The 18,042-nt window shown below is 53.2% G+C and overlaps 1 protein-coding gene across 1 annotated transcript in view; it reads left to right on the forward strand.

The window, feature by feature from the left end:
• The first annotated feature begins 771 nt into the window (after positions 1-771).
• CAPN5 (calpain 5) overlaps positions 772-18,042 on the forward strand; it is a 57,409-nt gene continuing 40,138 nt past the window's right edge. Inside the window, exon 1 of the mRNA XM_086481643.1 lies at positions 772-811. The gene's annotated coding sequence lies outside the window, so the exon portion shown is untranslated. The remainder of the gene's footprint in view (positions 812-18,042) is intronic.

The following is an 18,042-nucleotide window of genomic DNA, read 5'->3' on the forward strand; positions in this document are numbered from 1 at the left end:
TTGCACCCAAATCCTGCAACCCTTGGCGACTCTCCCCTGCACCCTCCGTGGGTGATGTTCTCACACACCCCAGCTGCCCGGTGCCCAGGTGGCCCTGGTGTGTAGCGCCCAGCTGGTTTTGATGCACGGTGGTCCAGTTTGCCCAGTTCCCAACCCCAGTGTGAGGTCCCAGGCAGAGCCAGTGTGACTTTGTCCCAGTATCCAGTGCCAGGACAATGCTAGTCCCAGTGCTGGCCCTAGTGCCGTTGCCTAGGAGGTCCCAGTGGCTGGTGCCAGCAGCTGGGTGATCCAGGTGCTGGTCCCCGTTCCCAGTACTGGTGGTACTGGTGGTGCTGGCGCCTGGGCGTTTCCGCTGATGGGCTCATTTCCCAGATGATCTTGTGCCCGGGCACTACCAGTCCCAGATCCCCCCTTCCCAGCGGCGCTCCCAGTTCACCAGACTGCTCCCCAGTCCCAGGCGCGGATTCCCGGACCAGCGCCAACCGCTGCCGCCGCTCCCCATTTCCCACTGCTGGGCGGTCTCAACCCCCCCCCGCTTCCCAGTAACCACCCCCAGTTCCCAGCCCGTTGGGATCGCCGCATCCTCCCGGTCCTCGTTCCCATTCCCGGTGCCGGTGTCCCGTGTCGTGTCCTCCCCCCCCGCCCCCCCGGTGCGGTCCCAGCGCAGGCGCCGCGATCGCTGCCCGCCCCGTCGGGGCGGTGCTTTGCCGGGGGGGGGGGGGGGGGGGGGGGCGAAGCGCTGCGGGCAGCGGCGCGCCCGGAGCGGCGCCACCGGCCACCGGCATCGGGCAACGGCACCGGCAACGGGCAGGTAAGGAGACCCCCGGCCCCGGGGAGGCGGGGGGGGAGGCTTGTCCCTGCCCCCCCCCCCCCCTAAACCCCGCTGCTGCTGCCTCCGCGGGGAGGCGTCTCCGCGCCCTGCCCCGGTGGTCCAACCTCCCCCTCGGGGGATGCTGAGGGCACCTGTGGCTTTGGGAATGCGGGGAGGGGGGGGGGGTAGCTGCGTGTGTCAGGTTATTTTAGGGCAAAAAGAGACCAAAAAAACCCCAAAAGCAGGCACGCCGCCTCCTCCCCTGCGCTGCTTTGCGTGGGGCGTGGGGCTGCCCTTGCCTTTAGCGAGCGCCGGTGGGAGGTCTAGTTGTGGGGGATGCTGGAAGTCGGGGTGCTTGGGGCCGGTGCATCGGAAAGTTGCACCCCGGGTGGTTAAAAACCCCGCAGCTGCTCCCAGTCCGGCTTGTTTCTGCTGGTGGAGCCAAGCTGGACAGAAACTTTCAGCGGGGAGGCCTCGGCGCTGGCTGGAGAGCAGGATTTCAGCGCCGGGAAAATATCTTGAGGTTTCAGTATTGTTCTTTGTTCCATTTTTTTGGGACAAACCCAAGCGCTTTTACTAAGTCACATGGAAAGTTAAGGCGAGAGAAAGCTCCTGGCCCCGGGGCAGGCCAGGCTGCTGGTGGGGCGCAGGGAACTGATGCCTTTTTGGGTTTCCAAGCAGGGATATGAGTCTGGATTTCCCGTATTCCGGGGGTGGGAGGCACGATCCCTTTCTCCCTTTCTTCCTGCTTTGAAAAATGGTATTTTGGACCTGAGAAACCAGCCTGGTGCTTTCTAGTGGAGGGTGTCCCATCAGAAGTGGCTCTGGTCCTCTGTCCCTCTCCTCCCACTCCAGTAGCTGCCAGGTGAGCCTAGGCTGCCTGCCTGGCCCTGCAGATCCACCCGTGTGTGATGCTTGGATATATTACCGGTTATTTATTACCAATTACCATTACATTTCTGCCCGGATGCTGCGTTAGCTCTGAGCTTGGTGGGGAGTGCGGGCAGACATGGCAAATGGAGATGAAAGCAGGGCAGCGAGCGCGGCGAGTAGCGGAGGATGCTGTTCAATCCTCAGCTGCTTTTCTTGCTGCATCCAGCAAGGACCGTGCTGCAGACTTTCCCTGGGGCGCCTTTCCTCTCCATCCACTCTTACGTCTTACGGGGCTCAGGTCTCCCTCCCAGGCTCAGCCTGGTGTCCTGGTACGCTGAACTGATGTTATACTGGGGTGAGGGCAACACAGGGTCCCTGCAGCTGCATCTCCCACCCTGCACTCTGCCCATGGGTGGTGGGTAGCCCAAGGCAGATGTAGAGAGCCTGGCTGGCCATGCTGCTCGGGGGAGCATTGAATTGAGGAGGGACAAGCTTATAGATGCAGGTGAGAGCAGGTATCACCTGTTGGGAGCATCCTTGGGGCAGCAAGAACCAGGGAGGGGGAAAAGCAGCAGAGACAGGCATGGATGGAGGAGCAGTGCCTGATCTGGGTGCTCACCACTTAGCTCCTGCTCGGTGCAACATCTTGCTACAGGCACATCTGCCCTGGTGCGATCTATTTCCCCCTTGCCCTTCCCAGGATCGCTGGCTGGCTCCTCCTTATTTAAGTAATTCTTTAAGGTGTATCGCTTGGGGCTCATCTCCAGCCCGTCAGCCAGGCAGCGGGGTTGTAAAAAGTCCCTCTTGGACTGCTGAGTGCTCTTTGAGAGACCCTCCACCCTTGGGAGCTGGATGTGAGGTCTGAATCTCCCCGCTGCAATGGGGGTGTGGGTACAAACGCTGCTGCACGTGTGGGGCTTGGCTTGCTGGGAGCCACGTGCCAGAATCGGTTGGGAAAAACTTTCTTCTTGGCAGCAAAGTTGAGGATGAAGGCATAGAAAAAAGGCAAAGCAGGTTGTGAGGAAGGCAGCGGGGCTCGCTGTAGCAGGCCCTGCTCAGAGTAGAAATCAAGCCCCTTTGTCATGTCCTAGGGACACCCCGTGTGACGCGCAGAAGCAACAATCCTGCCTGCAGAGCGGTGACACATAAAAAGGGGCAGAGTGACATGACCAAGGCACTTTGGAGGTTCGTGGCAGAGTCAAGTGCAACCCTGCTTTCTGCCATCAGCCCCCCATGCGTGACTGCTCTGGTAAAAAAATGACTTAGGTGAGGCTTTGAGATGGCCATGAGCCCAGCAAAATCCCTGCTCGTCTGCTTTCTACCATGCTGTGTTGTCCTTCCAAGGGGGCTCTTTCAGCCAGTGATGGATGCCCATGGAGAGCTACTGTGGGCATCCTTAAGTACGTTGGGTGGAGGGCGGTGGAAACCCAGGAGTGGTACCAAAGGGGGCTGTGCTGGACCAACCTGTAGCTTTGCTCTCATTTTTTTTTGGCAAAGGAGATACTACAGGTCTCTTTTACCTGGACTTGACAGGGCTTTACACACTTAGTGCGTGTGGGAGTATTTCAGTGGAGAATATTTCTGCTGGGGGCTAGGGGAGGTGGCAAAGGGCACCGCTGGACGCATTAACCCCACGGAGGAGAGGTGAAATCTGCTTAAAGCCTTTACAGGAAGATCTGAGCTCATTCTCGTTTTTCATGTGAAGATTTGCCTGCAAAACCAAGCTGAGAGGCACCATCCGTATGGGATGGATGAGGTGCTTGGCCAGAGGGAACCGGCTGACCTTGAGGATGAATTGCAGGGCGTGGAGATGTCCCCATGGACGTATATCAGGCCATACAGTGGGCTTTGTGCTATGTTTGGAGGTTGAATCGTGTTGGGACAGATGAGACGGGATGTTCAGGACTGTTTTGGTCATGGGTGCCTCTGGGAGGGTTGCAAAAAAAAGGCGAGGGGAACCAGGTGAAGGGTGTCGGTGGGACAAGGGTATGGAAGAGTTAATGCGGAAGGACCAGGCTCTGAGATCTGGTGCTTGAGAGGGATTAACTCAGCCTGGAGCAGGTGCAGGGAAACTGGGCTGTAAGGCTGATCAGAGGGATGGAGAGCTATTATACAAGGCTATAAAAGCCCAGCGAAACAAAGGCAGAGAGGGGATGTGCTTGCTGCCTATAAATACATCCAAGGGGTGAACACCCGGGAGGCAGAAGAGCTATTTAAACTGGAGGACAGTGTCGGCAAATGGGTGTGAATTCATTCAGTTTAGCTTGGGAGGCTTATCTAGAGGCTCTGCGACTGCATCCCATCAGAGGAGGGTAGGAAAGTGGGAATTAGGGCACACCTCTTCCCTCCTAAGGTGCTTGGCTGTGATATAAAGTGGGTTTGGGGCTTGTCGAGGTAGGAGGCCAGGACCCTCTGGTGCAGACAACCTGCCCTGGTGTCTTCTTTGGGGAACGCTGTGTTAGCCGAGCAGGTCTTGCCATCCGCCTGATGTGGGACCAGACCAGGCATGAAGCAGAGGAAGCCCAGACATGCCACTGAAATAGTTTTTTGTCTTTGATTATGCCTCCAAAAAAAAAAAAAAAAATTAAAAAAATCCAGCTCTCCCTTCCCTGGTCACTGCACCGATTAATAACAAAGCATTGAAGCTTTAAGAAGGCTTTGGATCTGATCCCGAGAGGAGATTTAGACAGTGTTTGTGCTGGTTTATGATGGTACTAAGAACGGGTGCATCCTCTAAACCTGCTCACGCTTGTGCATTCATTACCAGATAACTGGGGCCAGTCCCGAGGTGCCAAGACCCCTCTCCTAACGCTTACTCCAAGCAGGGAAGCAGCAGGTTAATAGATGGAGAATGAGAAGGATGCAGCTATGCCTTGAAGGCTGGGATCAGGCACTTTCCCTCCTCCTCCTCCTCACTAGAGGTGTCAACTCCTCTCTCTGCAGATACCCAGAGGTGAAACCTCTTCCATAGCTGCAGGAGGGTTTCAGCCTGTAGAAAGACGTCGTGGGGGGGACCGTGGTGTCGTGGGACATACTGGGGTACCATTATTTGCTGATATCTTCGTGCCTCAGCCTTCACCCGCTCTTCTGAGCTGCTCGTGGAGCACCAAGGCTCAATGATGGGCTTGCATTGACCTGCTTCGGGCCAGGCAATGCTCCTCCACCTCCTGGCCCCACGGGCAGCATCACGGTTGGGGAATGAGGTGCGGTGATTACTCCGGCTCTGCTCGCTTCCAGTTGATTACCCAGGGAGAAAAGAGCAGGCTCTGGGCGCTGCAGAAAACGGAGACAGACCCATTGGCTTCGAGAGGGCTGCTTTTTTTTACCAGTCAAGCATCTGTCTGGCTGCAACATTAACCCTTCCCCTGCTCTTAGCTCTCCCCTTTGCACCGTGGAGCCTTTTCATCTGTGGGTTATTCCTGCTAAATTGGCTTATATTGCAGGAGAGGCCCTATTCTGCTGCCTCAATATAGGAATAACTTCTTGAGGTGATGGTGGAAATAAGAATGGCTGCCACTGAGTTTTTCACTCCCTCTGGGAAAAAATCCTTTCTCCTCTGCGGTCTGGGTCAGGGGAAGCTTCAACAGCTTTTGCCTTTCTGCACAAAGCATTAGTTTTCAGCCAGTATTGCAGATCTTCATGCTTTGGGGATCCTCCTGTGCTGGAGACGTGACAGATGATACCCCTGCAAAGCCGTGCTGGGAGCCCACGGGGTTTGCAGCATGTAGGTCAGAGAACTGGCTCCTTTGGGCCTGATCCAGCCCTTCAAAGGGGGCTGGACTGAGCTCCTCACCCCCCGCCTGCTCGAGCATCCTGTAGGCAGCTTTCGTGTGCTCTAGGGGATATGTCCCAATTCAATAAGGTTTTGACGCATTTTACCTTAAAATACTTTTCCGGCACAGAGAAGTGCTCTCTGCCCCTTGGTTTGCCCTTGTGCAAAAAATGACCAGTTTTAGTCCTCCCACCGTCCATCTGAGCATCAGCTCTGCTTTGTCACGTCCTGCTGTTTCAATCGGTTGTGAATGTAGGTTAAGGGGAGAAGGAACGGTAAAGCATCCCGACCACTTTAATGCTCAGAGGCCGGAAAACCTTCATGGGGAGCTCTGAAATGATACATGGGAGAGGGTTTCTTCTCCCCACCGTGCAGGGACCTCCTTAGCTTATGGGGAAAATTGGCTCCCTGGCTGGCTGGAGCCCATCCTCAGATGAGGGAGGCTGCAGCCCTGTTTTTTGCCTTCCAGGTTTATCCTGTAGCCTGGCCATAACTAATCAAACAAGACTGCAGCAGCCCAGGGCAGGGCCACGCTTTTACTGTCAGGGAAGGGTACAGGTAATACCGCTTGCTACGGTTACGACATGACAGGCAAGCAGGTCTGTGATCACCGAGGGAAAAGGGCAAGGCTCCAGCTCTGCTCCTGCCTGGCCTTCCGTTAAACCAAGATCCTTTTCCCCCATTGTGTTTTTGTTGTTGGTACTGTGGGGTTTTGGTTTCTTTTTTTGTTATATCTCCAGATAATTCATACAGTGAATTCCCCGGGTGAGAAAACACACCCCTCCCTTGCAGTGAGCACCCTCTGACCCAGCTTACGTTGCATTTCTACTTGTTTGAGGTTCCCCGGCTTACTGGTGCAGGATGCAGATGGCTCTGGATGACTCCATCCCTTCCCAGCCCTTCCTGAGTTGTTCCACCATTGCCTCCAGCCCCCTTATAAAGAAGAAGGAAGCACTCCTGTTTGTTGCTCAGAGTTTGGGGTTGGCCCGTTTTATTTTTTGCAAGCCACACCCTGGTAAGCAAGAACTTCCTACACAGTATTTGCACACTTGCTGCTTCAAAAGCCTTGCAGAGCTGGTCCTACCAGTTGCCTGAGCATGTGTAACTACTGCAGGGATTTCTCCTGGGTGATTGAAGGAAGTGATTTCTCTGCCAAGCAAAGGGAAGTCTTGCGTCGGTAACAGCTGCAGCTGCAAACTCGGCTTTTGCGGGGCGCCAGGCCGCCCGCTGCTGCGTTGGATAGGGATGGTGCTTGTCCGGCAAGTCTTGCCCTTGGTGGCCTCCAGGTCTTCATGCAGGAGCAGGAGAGCAGCGATTTAATGCGTCTCACGGGGGCGGGGGTTGTGGCTGGGGCTGCAGCAGGTTTCTGTCCTGTGTGGGGAAGTGAAACTCTTCCCCGTGTCACTGGGTACATCTCCTACATACCCTGTGACTGGCTGCTCCAGCTCAGGGCTGCTGCAGCGTGAGGGTGTCTAAAGGGATACGGAGCAAGGACTTCCAGTAGGGTACCTGCTGGGAGAGGAGACAGGGGCTTCATCCCCACCCCAGAACTGCTGCCCTCCAGCCCTGCCCTGCGCTCAGCCCGTGCTCTCCTGCTCGCTGCTAACCGTGCGGTGATGACATGCCCTGAGCCACCTCCTGCAGACACGGCGGTGCCCGCTCTGGCCTCGGGCAGAGTTTCCAGATAGACCCCAGAGCGGTGATAGATTATTTTTGGTGGGGTGAGAGCAGGGGGCATGGATCAGGCTGCCAACCATGGCAGCAGGAGCAAGCACCAGCCATGCTGGGCTGCAGCAGAGCAAGAGGTCTTCAGAAGAGGAGAAATCCTCACCTGGAAGAAATCTTATGACCTGGGTGGGCACCTGCTTTTTATCCTGTCTGTGTAGGGTCTCCCCTGATGCTGCTGCCTGTAATCCCAGCCTCTGGGAGTTGTCCCCTAGGGGCAGCCGCAGGAAGGTGAGTGCCGCAGGGCAGTGGATGCTCTCGGAGGAGCGGGGATTTTGGATTTTGCCCCCAAACATGAGGTTGGAGTTGAAGCATGAGGAACAGCGTTTTGGTCTCACTGTTTGTGCTTGTGGCTTGGTGATGGGTTAGTTTGACCTGGGGAGCCTGCCTGAGGGCACAGCTCAGGGTGTTAAGGAAGGGCTAGCAAGGGGCAGAGTCTTCTTCTGTGTTACCCCAGGAAGGGCCCCCGAGGACCCTGTGGAGCTCTGTGGTTGCAGAGGTCCTACCTTGCCCTCTGGACCGCATGGAGCAGGACAACATGGGAATACATCACATCCTGATGGCTTATCCTGTTACGGGAGTGCTGGGAAGCAAAAGCAAGCAAAGGTGGGCGTTGCACCGGAGCATGACCCCCTGCAAAAGGTCATGTTGTGTTGGTGCATGGAGACCTCCTACACTTTCTGGAGGTCACCGTCCCCTGTAAGAAGAACGAGTCCCTCCCTGGGTATTTCTGCAATGCACAAAGAGCTGAAAGCATCTCCACAGCAGGAGACAATCTGTCCCCAAACCAGCAAACGTTGCAATGCTGCGGGGTGTGTCAGCCACGGCGCGTAGCAGCAGCTCCTGTGGTGCTGGTTGGCTTTGACCATCCAGCTGTAGGTCGTGGACCAGTTGCAGCCCATGAGAGGTGTCCAGCCTCCTGCTACTTGATTAGGGAGATGCAAGTGAATGGAGGTAACTGGCGGTGCTCAGCATCATGACCTGTATTCGTCTCCCCAGGGGAGGAAAGCTGGTGTCTAGTCGCTGCCTGGTAAAATGCTGCAGGCTTTCAGCTTGAGAGCAGAATGGCAAACTCCTGCCTCGATATTAGAGAAGAGCAGTGCTGCTGAAATGAAGGAATAAGGGGGAAAAAGTTGTCTGGTGGGTTAGGGGAGCTGCAGCATCCAAGGCATAAACACAATTTGGAGAGCTCAAATGGGGACAGCAGGAACTTATGTTCAGACCTTTCAGCTTGCAAGAGCCAGGTGGATCCAGTGATAAAGATTTCTAATCAATCTCACAAATTCGAGGTGGTCCAATCTACCTGAGAGAGGCTTCCCTCTTCAAAAGCAATAGCAAGTCGAGTTGCTACAAGCCTGTAAATATGACTCGTGTGCTTGTGATGCTTTAGAAGAGGCACGGGAAGAAAAACTCATTAAAGACAGGGAGGGAAAAAGAGGTAAAATTAAAAAATGGCAGATCTTGCTGGCCCAGCCTGAAGGTTTTGCAGATAAGGGGAATGCTCTTCTGAAATCAGACAATACCCAAGTGTGGTCTGGATATTTGCTGTTGTGGCTATGGGATTTATAGGACGTGGGGCTCAGGAAGGGTTTTGCAAGGGGGTTAAGGGCCTGTGAAAGGGGAAAACTGAAAATGGAGGACCCGAGCTGGAAGAAGGCAAGAGCAGAGTGCCTCAGTGCTTTTATTCGGGTCTAGGACAGGCAAAGAGAAAATTCTAAAACTGTTTATTAGCCAAAGCTGGGAGATGTTGTCTTGGCAGAGGTTTGAGTCCTGACTTGGGGCCAGGAGCTGTTTGGGGCAAAGCCTGGGGTGTGGAGCCAGAGGCAGTGGGGAGTTCTCGTTGGATTAAATTGCAGGTGATGTTTGGATCCCGCTCGGTTTGAACTGGAGCAGGTCAAGGGACACATTTCTGGTATAGCCAGGAGTCTCTTAAGATGAGACCTGAAGGACTTGGTTGTACCTGCAGGCCTCCAAGGGGATAGAGTTTGCGGGTTCTGCAAGGTAAAGGTGAGGGACAGAGAAGAAGCCCACAGCCCTGGGGATGGCGTTTGTGATGTGATCTGGGCTGAAGCTGCAGGAGGGATGCTTTGGCTCAGCCGGAGGGACAAACAGCACAGCTAGTCTGAGAGGGACGATCTTGTAGGATCCAGCTGGCTCCATTCAGTTTCCTACAGAGTAGCTGCAGCCCCGTTATCTCTTCTGCTCCTCCGACACACACGTCTCTGCATCTTTTGAAGTTCAGTTGCTTTAATTATCCCAGAGGCTGCAGAAGCTATTGAAGACGGAGCATTTGCATGGAGACGTGCTGCATTTTATCTGTGCTAATGATGAGTTTTCTGGATGAATTTGCCACTTACCCAGGCCTTGTAAGGAAACATCTCTGTGACCCCTAATGCCCAAGAAAAAGGCCCTCTAGGCTACCTCAAGCCCTGTGACTCTTCTGTCCTTCCCTCTGGCCACATCACAGAGGTACAGGTCTGTCTTGAGACCATAATGTTTTTGCCCAGCTGGCAAGAAAACCAGCCTGAGTGTATTGATGAGGTGCAGGGCTTCCAGTGGTGTCAGTGTGACCAGATTTAAAAGAAGCTGCTCCACACATTCAGTTAGAAGCCCTGAATAAATAATAGAAATACATGTTCAGTACAATCCTACAAAGATAGCATTGTTTGGGTTTTTTTTTATTTTATTTTTAGTAGAAAAAGTGATCAAAATGGGTGCTGGGAAGGGCACAGCACTCTTCTTACCTTGTGGGGTGGAAGGTCTGTGTTCCACATGATGCAGTTGTGGGGTGACAGCCCTCTTGGGATAAGGAAGGCCCATGTGTCTGGACAACCACAGCTGGAGGTGGCTCGATTCTGCATGCACGACTCTGCTCTTCCTAGGCTGTATTTCTCCAGTGCCTGAAAACCTGCTCTGTGTGAGCCACGCCATGTTTTAACATGGCCCTTGCTAGTTGATACCAGCCTCATCTGCTTGTGCTACTCCATTCCGGTTCGGGCTGCCATATATAAACCTGGGGGAGCCCTGGAGAAGGTTCCTGCCATCAGGAAGGGTTGTTTTTTGGGAAGCCCCAGGGCTCCTGAGGAGTGCTCTGTTGTGGCTTGTGCTCTGTGCTGCTCCTTGCAATTATTAACCAGGGTCACGGTTGCAGTGCTGGGGCATGGAGGTTTAGTGAAGCGGTGGCTGTTTCCAGGGCCCGGGCATTGGCAAAGCCCATTAATTCACCTTTCGGTGCTCGTCCTGCAACCTCTGTTGATCTACAAGGGTTTTTAACCCTGCTGTGGCCTGGGGAACAAGTCCAATATAACACGTGTCTGCCACCGTAAGGCTGGCTCAGAGCTTGAGCAGCACCTAGGGACGTGTTGGGGGGTACCCAAAACTGAGCTCCTCTGTTCTCTCCAAACCATGAATGGGTTGGGGTGATGTGGATCCAATGCAGAGAATATCTTGGGCTCCTCTCTGCTTCCCTCGGCCAAAGCTGGTTGCCCAGTGGCATGTTAATAGCCTTCCTCTTCCCGCTACTTTTGAGTCTGTCCTTCTGCCATCTCATTTGGCTGTTCTTCCACCCTATCCCCGATAGTCCTGCATCTCTCCAGCCTCCTGAGTTTGCCAGTCCGGTCGGGGATGCTGCCGCCAGCTTTGCTTTGTGCTTGTTACTCCTGCCTGTGCCAGGATGCCTTCAGACCTATGTCCTGGTCCCATCTGTGACCTTGACATCTGTGTTGAGCAGAAGGGCCAGGCTCGCTGGTGCCACAAATGCATTTTGTGCGCAATGCTCTGGCCAGGCAAAGGTTCCTGCCAACGCAGGGTTATTAGAGTGTTTACCGTGCAGGGCTGACCTTTCTTTCTGCAGCTCCAACATCCACTCTGTTTGCAAACCGTGACTCATATCTGCAAGGAATGAGGAACTCCCAAGCCAAAGCTCTCCAGGTCTGAGTTATCCAAGTGAAAGGGAGCTCCTGGCCATCACACCCAGCGGGCTCCTGCAGGAGACAGGCATCCAGGGATGCCCAGACCCTCCTGTTAACCCCAGCCTTCTCAGGAAAAATGTAGCTTGAAGCAAGGGGCTTGTCAGGGTCTGCTCATGGGTGCGAGGTGCCGGTGCACAGGGTGGCAACGGGTGCACCGATCTTCTGCAAACCTCGAGCTTTGGGTTTGCGTTTTGCTCACCCGTGGTGTTTGCCTGGTGCTCACATGGCCCTGGGTCTTGGGGGAGAGCAGAAGGAGAAGATTTGCGCTGACCAGCTGTGTCTCTCCCTGTGCTGTCTTGTTGCTGTTAAGCAGTGAAGGAGCAGTGTTCTAGAGGAAAAAAAAAAATAAAATAAAAAACAGAGGAAATAAGCATGCCTGATAAAAATTGCTGTATATTGCTGGAAACAGCCTCCAAACGTGACATCTTATCTTCAATTGATTTTGTGCAGATGTTGCCAGCCAGCTTCAACCCAGATCACGTCACTACTCTTCTGCTAGCAGGAGTGACCCTGGCCCCTGCCATGGCTGTGCTGCAAATGCACTTTTTAATGAAAGATTACTTTTTTCTTGAGGTTTTTGCAGTAATAGTCGGCTGTTAGACAGTACCTTTCTCTGTAGGTCTCGGAGTAGTTTGCAGAAGGGACCAGGATACTTGCAGACGGAGAGTGATGCTTTCTCCCACTCCATAGAGGAGGAGGAGGTATCATCAGGGAGCATTTGCTGTAGTTACATGCTTGCAAAAAGCCATATTGATGCAGCAGGCTTGCTCACTCAGTACAAACAGCCCCTAACCCCATCAGGATTTTTTTTTGAGACTAAATCCACTCCGCTGAGTTTTTGAGGGGTGACTGCTTGTCCCCGTGTGCACGCGTGCAAGATTAACCCTCTGGCTAAAAGGTGCAGGGTTCAGGTGTCCAGATACAGATCCCATCTGTGCTGCAGCAAATCACTGACAAAAATCAGAGCTTGAGATAAATACGGGTAAAAATGGTTGTTTCTCCTTTAGCCTAGTGGAGTTTTTAGCTCTTAGATGAGAACAGAGATATGACCGGATGAAGGGAAGAGATAAAGGCCAGAAAGGGACATTCAGCCTTCCGTTCTCCAGCAGTTTTGTTTCAACAAGTAACCACTGTAAACGATCAGTAATTTGCATTTTGGCTAAAGCAGCTACTCTGGAAAGACATCCAGCTCTGCTCAGAAACATCTGGAGATGGACTACCTATGACTCCCGTAGGAATTAGCTCCCCTGGTTAACTGCAGTCAATTTGAGAAGAAATTATAGCTTGTTTTCTAATTTTCATCAGCGTGGCTTCACCTTCCAGTCCTTGCAGACGTTGCTAATGCAGGATGCTAACGCGGTGCTGCTGGCTCTGGGCCATGCCACTTGGAGTCCAAAGCAAAACTACGGTGGATGCACAGCTGCGAGTGGGAAAGGGCTTTGGGAATGCAGCTCAGACCTGCTGTGGACCATGTGCTGCTGGTCCTGCTGGCCTTTCAATGGGACTGTCACTTTGTAGCCCGTGACTTGAGGCTTTTTTGTTCATAGAGGTGTTGGTTAAGGGGTGTGGAGCGCTTATCTCGTGTTCAGTGTAGAGAGTGATTCATGGTTCAACTGCATCTTCCCTGGGTCCTGGAGAAAAAGTGTATAAAGCCGTCCTTGCCTCAGCAGCTTTTCCTCCGCTGAGCTGGACTTTTGTGTTGGTAGGTGGAAGGGCAAACCCCAGTGTGGTCCCATGTCTGTCAATAGAAACTCCGAAGGAGGCTGGGGAAAAATTATTTAAATAACATTTTTAGGAAGAGCCTGGCTGCTCTGAACGCCCTGCTATTGGGCTGCAGTGTTGTAGGTTGCCCCCATAAGACTGCAGCTGGTTGGGGCTTGGGCAACCACAGGCCTGGCTCCTGCTTCATCTTCTCCTCGGCCGATCCTGTGCCTTTGCAGTGTGATATCGAAGACTTCTCCTGTTTAGTGAGAACAGAGGTGGAGAACATGAGCCAGCAGATCCCGTCCTCTGAGGACAAAGTGTTTTATCTGACCTAGAGACAGACAACTGTAGAATCTGCAAGCAGAGAGCTCTTTGCTGCTGGCTGGGGTGCAGCCTTGCGATAGCACAAGCGTGGTGAGCTAGCCGTGGTACAGGAGCCTCTGAGCTGGAATGGAAGGAGAGGAAGCACTTTGTGGGGAAGGAAGGAACAGCCTTTCAGCCAGTATTTGGTCCTGGCCAACGAAAGCACTTTCAATCCTTCTTCCTTTTGCAGTGCTTGGAGCCCTGATTGTTACCAGCTGGCAGGAGCTGGAACGACATGCTGGAGGTGAAAAGAGGGAGTCCACAACACCCCTGAGTCATAAGTCTGGCTCGGACCTCCGATAAAATAGTTTCCTGTTTAACACCTTCGTGGCTGGACTGAGGTTGGGCTCAGACCACTGTTTCAAAAAATTCAGCTCTGCTAAGAGTTGTGAGTGCAGATCCCCTCCTTGCTCACACACAGACACATGCACGTGCAAGTGTAAGGTTGTTGATTCATACCGGCAGGAAAACGCCCAGTTTTTGTGCTCCTGGAGCATCCTAGCTTGGTGCAAGAAGGCAAGGAGTAATCAGACAGCCCTTGAGCATTTTAATGTGGCAGATCTGAAGTTCAGCCTGGTAAGCATGAAATGCTGCAAATTGGGGAGAGTAATGAATTTTAACACTGCCCTAAGAACATTCTCCCCACCCCTTCCTTTTAATTATTTTGCAAGTCTTTTTTCTTAAATGGTCCTGAACAGTATGCCTCCTCGTTCTGCTGGGCATTCCCTTTGCGACTCAAATCCATCTCGATCCTCTCATGTGAGAGCAGCCCCGCAGCCAGGACAGATGGCTGTTGAGATGACAGTCACTGTGGGGTAGGATAGCAGGGCAAGAAGCTGGCCCTTTCCCCCCCCAGGCAAATTTGGGCAGCAGAAAGGCTGGAGCTCCTTGGCCGAGAGGACTGTGGTCCTGTTCTCATAGCAATAGGCCTTGCCCAGGGTGTCCCGTGGAAGTCGGCTTTGCAAAGGTCATTGGAAAACGCAGCTCCAAGCTGTCGTTGCAGAGCTGCCCAGGGAGGAGCAGTAATTTTATGAATGAGCAGCCAAGTGCCAGCCCTCAGCCATGGGACAGGCGGCGGAGCAGCGTCCAGCATCTCCTGTGTCAAACCCATAACTCCTGCCTCAAGTCGAGCGTGGCTTTTAGAAAGGCACCAGACCTCCCTCCCCTCCTCTCCAGGCTCTCTTTCTAAATCTCGCCGGTTCTTTCTGCACAACTTCCCGTGGAAATGTCCTTTCCCATCTGTCAGCTCAGCTCGTGCACCAGTCCAAGCAATTCATCTTGTGTCTCAGTTAACAGCAGCATCCTTCTCCTTCAGCCTGTTGTAGTTGTGCAGCAGGCGGCTGCCAACCATCCTTTCGCAGCACTGCTGCTTTGCCTGCATCTCTCCGTAGCAGCGAGTGCTGTCACTGCAAAAGTCCTGCCTAATTGTCACTCAAAAAGAGCTCGTGCGCTGCCAAGATGTCCCCGCGACCTCCCTGGGAAGGTCTACCATGTCCTTCACCCCCTTCCTCTGGTGGAAGTCCAGAGGCTAGCTTGTTCCCTGTCCCTCTTAGCAGGGTGGATGCATGCTTCTCCTGCTGGGTGCAGTCCCTGACTGCTCAGTGAGGCTGCCTGCATTTCTACAAGGAGTAAATCTGGTGTATTCTTCAGGTTTTGATATCAGGCCGTTTATTTTTAAGGCTTTTCTGAGGGTAGGTGATGCACTTGGACCTCTTTGTAGCATCTGGGAACTGATCCTGAGGCCAAGGAGAAAATCCCGTGAGCGCTGCTATAAGCACAGGGCCTCAGGGCATTGCTGAGCTGCCTTCAAAGGCTCCTGTGTGAATTAATACTTTTGTAACTGGCCCTACACAGGCCATGTCCTAGCCTTGGTTTCCACATAGAGAAGGTCATCCAGTGCACTGAAGGCAGAGCTGGTCTCCCTGTCTTTGGCCTGCAAGCTAAGATGTTATAAACTATAAAATTTCAAGTCAACAATCCTGGAGGATCATCACTAAATGCTCACTATGTTCTTCCTCCACACCGGGGACGTGGGAGTAGAGAGACATCAGGGTAAGCGGGTTCTTGGCCACCCAATGCCAATGATCTCTTTGAGGGAGCTGCATCCACGTGTTGCCCCAGTCCATCCCATTCAGTTTACCCAGGGTGGTGCCTCTCTTGGAGGTCAGATTGGATTTAATTAGATTGCCCCACTGCACAGTTATTTGCAGTGGCTACGTCTCAGAGCATGAGGCTTGTACACTCTAGGGGGTTTGGAGAAAGGTGGCTGGCTGGCACAAAGCACCCCACAAGCTGCTTTAGCAACTGATCCTCAGCAGCAGAGACCTGTGGAGCAGCCGACAAGGGTGTTATTTTGGGTTCACTTAAGCTCTGAGTGATGAGCACTTGTGCTGCTAATCAGGCTGATAAATATAGTCGATTAAAACCTATGCTTTGCTCTTCTGCTTTGCAGAAGTGAAGTGTTTTTGTCTCTCCCAGACGAGAGGAGGCTGGCTGGGTGGGTGATGCTCTCGAAGGATTGCTCTGATCACCGCAGGCATTGGTTTAGCTCTCAATCACCTACTTTCCTTCAGCTAATCCTACAGTTCATTAACACGGACTGTGACACCGCTCCTCAACTGATACCCAGCTGTGAGTGATCATATAATCCCTGGGATTTTGGGTGTTTACAGATTAACTGCTTCCAATTAGCCTTTATGGAAACTTCCTTGTCCCACCACATGTGATGATACCATAACAAGCAAATGGTTTCTGTATGTCTCACTGGGAGCGATGAGTTAGGTTAGCTTGTTGGATGCCTCGGCCCACTGGATGAGGCCTCCCTCATTTTACTGTGGATGATGTTGGAGACCGCAGTTGGGATTATGTGGCACACAAAACCCTGTTTCTTTATGAAACCAGACTAGGTGTTTCCAGACTAGGGTCACTAACTCTCAACCTTTTGAAAAGGACTTCTGATTTTGAGGAGGGAGAAGGATTGTGCATGGCTGTTATAAATAAATATAGAGAAAAATAGGGAAGGAGCTTTGGAAGAAGGTCTGATATTTAGTAAAGTGGAACAACATAGAGCATCCCCTTCCCTTGTGCCTGCTGTGGGACGAAGGTGACTCGACCTGCAGGATGGAGGGATGAAGAAGCCACCAAAGTGGTTGGTACCCAGTGACCAAACAGCAGGGGTGATGCAGAGATGATGGAGAGGTGCTGCTCTCTCTCTGGGGGGCATTTGGGCAAAGGTTTCCTGCTGTCTTCTGGATTGCTAAATTCACGTCTCTGCCCTGGAAGCTAGACGCTTGTCAAGACAGAATAATTAATCCAGAAACATGTGGCGCTCTGCCAGGAGGCCTTTTTTAATTAAAAACAAATCTGATAAAGTCTACTGTGAAACTGGTGTCTCTGGTGAAATAATGAAATGTAATTCGGGGCTGCATGGTGGAGGTGGTCTGGGTAGGGCTCAGCCCCCATAAAATGCACACACACCCATCTTGCAGGTGATGTCTTCTCCTCCTTTGCCTCCAAAGGCTGCGTTTTTGTAACGGGTCTGCGTGGCAAGGTTTTGGTAGCGGGGGGGTTACAGGGGTGGCTTCTGTACGAAGCTGCTAGAAGTTGCCCCTATGTCGGATATAGCCAACACCAGCCGGCTTTAGGACGGACCTGCCGCTGGCCAAGGCCGAGCCCATCAGCGACAGCGTTTTTCGCCTCTGTGATAACGTATTTAAGAGAGTGAAAAATGTTGTTGCGCAGCAGGAATTGCAGCGAGGGAGAGGAGTGAGAATATGGGAGAGAAACATCCTGCAGACACCCAGGTCAGTGCAGAAGGAGGGGGAGGAGATGCTCCAGGCGCCGGAGCAGCGATTCCCCTGCGGCCTGTGGTGAAGACCACGGTGAGGCAGGCTGTGCCCCTGCAGCCCATGGGCGGGGGAGCAGATGACTGCCTGCACCCCGTGGAGGACCCCACGCCGGAGGAGGTGGGTGCCTGAAGGAGGCTGTGACCCCGTGGGAAGCCTGCACCGGAGCAGGCTCCTGGCAGGACCTGTGGCCCGTGGGGAGAGAGAAGCCCCCGCTGGAGCAGGTTTGCTGCTGGTGACCCCGTGAGGGGGCTCACGCTGGAGCAGTCGGTTCCTGAAGGACGGCACCCCATGGAGGAGACCCACGCTGGAGCAGTTCATGAAGGACTGAACCCGTGGGAAGACTCACGCTGGAGAAGTCATGGAGGACTGTCTCCCGTGAGGGGGACCCCACATTGGAGCAGAGGAAACGTATGAGGAGTCCTCCCCCTGAAGAGGAAGAAGCGGCAGAAAACAACAGTGTGATGAACTGACCCCAACCCCCATTCCCTGTTTTCCCCCCTGTGCCACTGGGGGGAGGAGGGAGGAAAATCAGGATCAAAGTTATGCCCGGGAAAGGAGGGAGGGGTGGGGGGAAGGTGTTTTAAGATTTGGGTTTATTTCTCATTACTCCTCTCTGAGTTAATTGGTAATAAATGACATTTCCCTTCAGTTGAGTCTGTTTTGCCCGTGACGGTCAATGCTGAGTGATCTCCCTGTCCTTATCTCAACCCCACAAGCCTGTTGTTATTTTTTTTTCCTCTCCTCTCTCCTGTCCAGTTAAGGAGGGGGAGTGATAGAGTGGCTTTGGTGAGCACCTGGCATTTTGGCCAGGGTCAACCCACCACAGTTTTTCTCAAATGAGTTCCGAATTCACTAAAAGGCAGGTTACCATCTCCTACTGTTCCTGTTTTGGTAATGTTTGGTCAGCTCTGGGGGAAATGGGAGTCCCATGTCCAGAGGATCTGCAAGGTAGGCTTGAACTTTGAGGAGTCATCT

The sequence above is a fragment of the Leptosomus discolor genome, chromosome 1 (assembly GCF_034619465.1).
Source record: "Leptosomus discolor isolate bLepDis1 chromosome 1, bLepDis1.hap2, whole genome shotgun sequence".
In the NCBI taxonomy this organism is placed as follows: Eukaryota; Metazoa; Chordata; class Aves; order Leptosomiformes; family Leptosomidae; genus Leptosomus; species Leptosomus discolor.